This window comes from Triticum dicoccoides, chromosome 5B, assembly GCF_002162155.2.
Source record: "Triticum dicoccoides isolate Atlit2015 ecotype Zavitan chromosome 5B, WEW_v2.0, whole genome shotgun sequence".
Taxonomy (NCBI): domain Eukaryota; kingdom Viridiplantae; phylum Streptophyta; class Magnoliopsida; order Poales; family Poaceae; genus Triticum; species Triticum dicoccoides.
In genome coordinates this window covers 227,885,700-227,893,130 of record NC_041389.1, presented here as the reverse complement: position 1 = coordinate 227,893,130, position 7,431 = coordinate 227,885,700, and positions in this window count along the sequence as shown.

Here is a 7,431-nt window from a genome sequence, read left to right as displayed (position 1 = left end):
CTGAACCCTAAGATAGATAGTGGGGTACCTCTCCAGCGAGCCCCCTCCCTAATGCGGCTAGTTCTTCCTTAACTCCAGTGAGCCTCCCCACCCCCTGAAAATCAACTGACCCAAAAGTCGATTGAGTCGACTGAAGTGTTGCTAAATCGGAGCAGCATCGCAAGCAAGAGCAAGAGCGAGAGCAGCAGCGCGATCAAGAGCAATAGCAAGAGCAGACCAAGAAGGGGACCGAGAGCAAGAGCAGAGCAGCAGCGTGAGCGAGAGCTAAAGCAGCACCAGCTCCTACTGATGTGGACGTCGCCGCCGAGGGAGCGACACCATGGAGGAAGTGGCCGGCGATGCCGCCGTGGATGGAGCCACCCCGTGTCGGCTCGGGAGCGAGCGCCGACAGCACCGTGAGATCAAATCTAGAAGAAAATGCGGCAATTAGTGCACAACCTCTTTGGTGGCGCCGATTAGGCCACAACTTCATACGAGGAAAGAGTGATGATGATGCTCTTCCGGTGGTGCAGGTGAAGAGGGCGGTGTGGGAACGGAGGTGGTGTGAAAGACAAGGGGAACGTTGGGGCAGCTCCTTGGAGGTGGAGGACGGAGTGGCTGAACCAGCGGGATGACCAGATCGATGACGGGTCCTCATCCGGTACGGTGGATGAGGGACGTCGAGGTGTTGCTGTGGACGACGTCGTCGGGGAAGAGGCTCCGACTGGGTGGCGGACGGAGGAGGGTGTGGGGCTTCATGGGTTTTCGCGGGCTCGGTGTACGAATGGGTGGGCGGATGGGATGGGAGGGGGGAACCATGGCTTAGGGACGCGCTTGTCCGAAATGTGGGGTAAGTTATGAAAGTACCCCCACTGATTTGAGGCGGTTCTTTCGGTTCTGGGGTATCATGGGAATTTCGCGTGTCGGGATTTCACATGAGGTGGGAGTTTTCGCGCGCATTGTAATTTTGGAATAGCAAGGTGCGGGTTGAGATGGAGGGTGTTGTCGGAGCACAACGAGACAAAGATATATCTTAAATATTTCGGGCTAACAAGGCACGGGTTGAAATTTCTGGACAAGCCTAACGTGTACTATACCAAATCAATTCGCACTACAAATGTCATTCAAAACTTTGAATTCATGTTAGGTTCAATTAAAATATTTCACTACGTGTATAATGCATGCAACCTACTACTCAAATGAACGTTTTAGTGCATTCCAAACGTATATACTACCGCTTCAATATGAACTAAATTTGAATTCGTTTCTCTATTTGAATAAGATCTACAATAATGATTGTTGTGAAGTCAAACCATTTGAATTCGTTTCTCTATTTTAATAAGATCTACAATCATCATTATTGTCAAGTTAAACCAACGTTTGTGTATTATCTTCACAGCAGACCACATGATTAGTCTCGAGTTACATATGAACTATGTGTACTATTTGAACACGAACTCAATTTTTTGAATGCACTTTATGTTGATTTCAAATCATAGTACATTTCAAGCTCTAGCTAGATCTTCATAATCTAAACCATGTCTCATATGTATAATGTGTTTATCACATTATGTATGGTGCCCCGCGCCCTACGCCTACAAGTATTTAGATGTGAGTTGCAAACACCACAGATTACCACAAATTCAAATAAAATGTGAGAATGTCCGATATATATAGTATTCTTTAGATTGTTCGATATTTAGTTGTAAGCTGCAAACGCCACACATTATCACAAATTCAAATAAAATGTGAGATTGTTCGATGTATAGTATGGTTTAGATTGTTCGACATTTAGCTGTGAGTTGCAAACACCATGCATTATCACATTATGGTATAACATATGCAAAATCACAACACGCGTATCACCGCTATATTCATGCATGCATATGTTTATAACACTATGATCTCCTATTCAAATATATGAATCCACTTTCATATCAAATTATGATCTTTGTTAGTCTCTTACACCCACATAATCCTCTAACCTTTGTAGCTACCACTAACTTTCTCTCGTGCATGCACACGCCCTCCTCGCCCTCCCCCTCCCTCGGCATCCTATCCATCGCGCACATTCATTTTTTTTCTTTAGGTCGTTCTCCCACAGTCTCCACAACTCCTTTCCGACACACACCGATCGATAAACCTCTCCAGCGATTTCTGCCTACAACATACACACGCACCTTCAATCTCCTCCTTTATGTGTCCTTGCCTCATGTCTCTCATACGGTCCCACACACGTGTAAACTCTCGCCCGTCTTTTCATCGATCTCACAACCGCACACTCCTCCTCCCTATCTAGCTAGTAGCTGGGCCTCTCGCACCACCTCCTAGCTCCATTCTCTCTGTCTATCCATCTCGCTGGGCCTTATTTGCCTCTAACAAATGGACGTACACCGACCGATCTCCCTCTATACACATAGCTAGCTAGGTCCTTATAACTCGTTTTTCCCCACGCATCGATCGATCTACCTTATTAGTTATGTCTCTACCTTCCTCCGACAAACAACAATTGATCTATCGATCTAGTTAGGTTTGCTTACCAAACACATGGTTCCCCTTTATCATCCATGGATGCGTCCCGACAGATCTATCACGCATAGGCACACACAGAAACACATCCCCACTCTTATTGATAATATTGCAGTTCCACCCTCAGTTTGTCTAGTAGGCCTCTCCCACCATCTTCGAGAAGCAACTCCATCACCCATCCAGCACTCTACCCCTCTCCCTCCCTCCCTCTCTCCTCTCTCTCTCTCTCTGTCCCATCCTTTTTCCCGTCCTTCAGTTATGTATGGATGTCGACCGATCTCCCTCAAGACATAGCTGGGTCTCTCCTTCTCAACACATATACGAGTCGTTCTACCTCTATACTTAGGCCTCTGCCTACCCCTCCCCCACCCCCTCCCACACACACACACCGATACATCAAGCGCTCTAGTCATGTCTCCCTGCCACACACAAACTTGACCTGTGCCCTCTGACGTTCCGGTAGGTCAGTCGCCCTATATCTTTGACTTGCACACACACACAATTTCGATGGCTCTCTTCATCGATCTCGCACCCACCCACTTGATCTGCTCTTCGACTCTATCGATATCTATGACCTCTCCCTCTCTTCTCGTGGATCGCCCGGCCCTCTATATATGATATGGATAGGCGTCCATTTCACACACATTGCATGCAAAATTCTGTTTGAGATGTCATTGACACATATTCCCACAAATACATTCACGAAATCAACCCCCCCCCCCAAACAAAAAACACTCATGAACGCACATGCCATCTGTCTAGGTTTGTATCTCTCTCACACACACCCACGTAGGTGGGGGACGTGCACGAAGAAAAGAGGTGCACACACGGCGCACGTACTCCCTTCTCTTTCCCAACCACACCCGCGCGGGTACACGGTGGAGCTCATTTCTGTATGAAAAGGCAGCCCACGTGGTAATTTGACACGTGTACTGGTTGTCCACTTGATGGAGGGAGGATCATCGACCACGGGTGAACAAACAAATTGCGACTTGACGCGTTATGTTAAAAAAGAGGCAAACCATGTGGGGCCTACCTTAGAGGCAAGGCTCTATACACTGGAGTACTTTTGATGTGTCCTGTCAACTTGCAGAACGAGGAGAAGCTTGCTTAGTACGCCGTCTCCCCCGCTCACGGGCACGATGGCTCACAGGATGAGGTGAAGCTTGCTTATTACTAGTAGTACTGTACGCGTTACGCCCGCTCCCTCGCCCACGCGCGCGGTGGCTCGCAGGACGAGGAGAAAATTTGACTACTCCCTCCGTTTACTCCTCGTCCCTACCTTGGTTAGAGAGATTATCATATTGTTTGGAATATATATATATATATATATATATGTCCTTTAGTTGATTTCAATATGAACTACTAGTACATACTCCAAACACTGACGTATATAGATGTATTTTAGAGTGTAGATTCACTCATTTTGCTCCGCATGTAGTCCATATGAAATAGACGTAATAGTACGCACTCTCCCTCGCCCCTCGCCCCTCGCCCACATGGTGGACGTGCAAAAATTCATTCGGTCTCATATAGCCAGAACGATATATACTGCAGTACCATTATAGCTCGACTTCCTGAAGAGGCGAAGAGCCAATCGCAAGGTTAATAGTTTGGCGATGCCAAGCGCAAGGATTATAGGAGAACGAGTAGTAGGTGCCGCGTCATTTATAAATAAAGTTTTTTTTCTTCAGTGGCATGTACGCAATATAATAGGTTCATATGGAGAGAAAAGGAAACCGCTCCACTATATACATAGTCAGGACGGGCCAGCCTACACGGTTGCTTGCTGGGGTTGCTCCCTTCACACACTCTCGCACAAAACGACTGTGGCCACATCTCTAACATCCCGGCAGATCACGTCCACCAGGGAAAGGGGTGGATGCTTAGTGTAGATGCGGTCGCCGTCGCCGACGGTGAAAACACCTGTCGGCACGTCCCGATCAGGGGTCCCCGCCGATCTCTCTCACAAAGCCGGTGAGGTTGCCTTCATCCCTTGCTCACTGCCGCGATGTGGGTAGTTGCCACCTCCCGCCGCCCTCCTCAAGGTTGAGCTACGTCCCGACATCCCTCAGGTACAACTCCCTTTACAGCCGGCTTGCACCACTGCTCCAGATGCCCACATCACTCCATGTGGATATTTCTCTACTTCTTTGCCCCGCACATACCTCTACTGGCTTCTACGTACTGTATTTGTGATGAGTTTATTTCTCATCAACTAGTCCCAGTAATCTTATTCTAATCATGCTTCTTCAATTTCTTTGCCACAGGGATGCTCATCTCGATTTTGGTAAAACTGCACAAAATGATCCGATGGTCAAAGGGTTGCAAACTTCATTTCTTGGGAAGCCCCAACGTTGCCAGCAAATTAAAGCCTAGTTAGGGTTTACAGTTCAAGGGCTAGGGACTGCATGGATCGTTTTTTTCTTTAGCTGTCTTTGTTCCAAAATAAGTGTCAACTTTAGTAGTAGTACAACTTTGTACTAAAGTTTGCATAAACTTGAGACACTTATTTTGGAACGGAGGGAGTACATATTGGCTATGATCTGTCAATCATTGAGATGCAATAGCATGCATGTTAGTCTCCTTTGTATTTGATGAAATGTTGCAACGAGCAACCTTGGATGCAAGATACATGTAACAAAAGCTGGAAGCTTCATAGCATTGTAAAAATTTATCTGGCTGATAAATTACAGTATGTACTATACTAGTACTACTTCCTCCGTTCCTAAATATAAGTATTTGTAGATATTTCACCATGAACCACATACGGATGTATATAGATGCATTTTAAGTGTAGATTCATTCATTTTGTTCCGTATGTAGTCCACCTAGTGGAATCTCTACAAAGACTTATATTTAGGAACGGAGGGAGTACTATGTAAAGAGTTAGGTGTCGCACGGTGTCCAGAAAATATGGTGATAGTGTGAGGTGGGCCATGTAATCACTGAGCCTGCGTGTTTTCACTGCTCTTGCACTCCTCTGCTGTAAGAATGGAGAAAATTGTAATCTAGTAGTACCTCCTTTCACCGAAAGCGTGGGATATCCAGCAGTCTTACCACCTCAGTAATAATGACCAATGAGCCGTCAAATCACATAGACCCAGCAGTAAGTTGGACGGACGAAGCAACCATCACTCTTGAATCTGCTTCTCACTTCAACGCAGGCGCCACTGAGAGGTCGTGTCCACTCTGCCCGGGCATGAATGCGGCACCAATTCTTTGGAGCGGCACTGACCATTTCGGGTGGGAAGCGTGCGCGCGGGCGATGGAGGGGCTTTGGGTGGCCAGGCTGGTCAGGAGCGGGCATGGCATCTATCTGCCTGTCCCTACCGGACGCCCGGAAACGAGAGGATGCACCGACTCTTGTGGCTAAAATCGTACACTAGACACCATCTCTCTGTAGGAGTAGGTCGATCTATCGCTCTCTCTAACACACACATGCTGTTAAACACACACACACACACACACACACACACACACACACATGTTCATAGAATAGTAAAATCGTGCGAGTGCGAAGCCACATGAAGTGAGATACAAATGGAGTACGTACAAGAAGAGAAGAGGTGATGAATATTCCATTAAACCTGGACTGAGTAGTAGTACTCCCTCTGTCTAGGTGTTAAGTCATCTTATGGAAATCAGATATTCCCAAAATGTTTAGGCGTTGTCCATTAACTTCGCATCTCAATCCCCTCCTGGCCTCGTTGGTAGCGAGCGTTGTTACTTAGGGAGCGTTTGGATCCTTAGCAAGAACAACTTATAGCATAGCCAGGCAAGGTTAGGCGTTTGGAACTGTTAAAATATGTTAGCTTTTGTGGGCCAGCTAGCTTGGGTGGGCTAGAAAAACCTTGCTAGCTCAGGAGAGCCAGATTGGCTCGCTTCTGACGGCAAACTTCGCGTAGTAGTAACATAGACTAGTAACATATGCATGTTACTAGTCCAAGTTACTCACCACTACGACCAGCCTAAGCAATGTAACCAAACGCTCCTTACTCTGCCTGTTATCTCCCCTAGAAACCCAATGCATGGAGCGCAACTACGCGTTGACCAGTCAAGAAATCAAAATCGACTTGCATGCGAGTTAATACGTGGCCCTGCATGGTAGCTAAAACGACATCTCTTAGTTGTTTGGATTAATTGTTGCGTTTAGAGACAGAAATCAGGGCTTTGATTGGAGGAATGACCGGTCAAGTTTCTCCTTCTCCTCTAATCTGCTTGCACCTTGGTCCCGCTGCACCTTCTAACGTGACTTATTGTTGGGGAACGTAGTAATTTCAAAAAACTTCCTACGCACACGCAAGATCATGGTGATGCATAGCAACGAGAGGGGAGAGTGTCGTCAACGCACCATCGTAGATTGAAAGCGAAAGCGTTAGAACAACGCGGTTGATGTAGTCGTACGTCTTCATGGCCTGACCGATCAAGCACTGAAACTACGGCACCTCCGAGTTCTAGCACACGTTCAGCTCGATGACGTCCCTCGTACTCCGATCCAGCCGAGTGTCGAGGGAGAGTTCCATCAGCACGACGGCATGGTGACGATCTTGATGTTCTACCGTCGCAGGGCTTCGCCTAAGCACCGCCACAATATTATCGAGCAGGACTATCGTGGAGGGGGGCAATGATAAGTCTCCAACGTATCTATAATTTTTGATTGTTCCATGCTATTATATTACCCCTTTTGGATGTTTATGGGCTTTATTTTACACATTTATATCATTTTTGGGACTAACCTACTAACCGGAGGCCCAGCCCATGTTGCTGTTTTTTTTGCCTATTTCAGTATTTCGAAGAAAAGGAATATCAAACGGAGTCCAAACGGAATGAAACCTTCAGGAGCGTTAATTTTGGAACGAACGTAATCCAGAGGACTTGGAGTGCAAGTCAAGAAGCAGCCGAGGCTCCCAAGAGATAGGA